Consider the following 232-nt stretch of genomic DNA (forward strand, 5'->3'; position numbering starts at 1 on the left):
CCGGAAGGATTGACACGTTTGGGTTACTGCCCTTTGGAGGTCAGCAATGACCTGTTTGTTTTGCGACTTTTGGTGAATGGCAGTCCACCCTAGTCATCATCATGGATAACCCTAAACACAAAGACGGAATGTTGGCAGCTGGCAAGAAAAGGGTTTGTATTTTTTCTGTCAATCAAATTGGTGGTGCACAACACTCTATAGTATAGTTTACAAAGAGATTCGTATCTTGCAG

This window comes from Adiantum capillus-veneris, chromosome 25 (assembly GCF_014529385.1).
Source record: "Adiantum capillus-veneris isolate H3 chromosome 25, ASM1452938v2, whole genome shotgun sequence".
Taxonomy (NCBI): Eukaryota; Viridiplantae; Streptophyta; class Polypodiopsida; order Polypodiales; family Pteridaceae; genus Adiantum; species Adiantum capillus-veneris.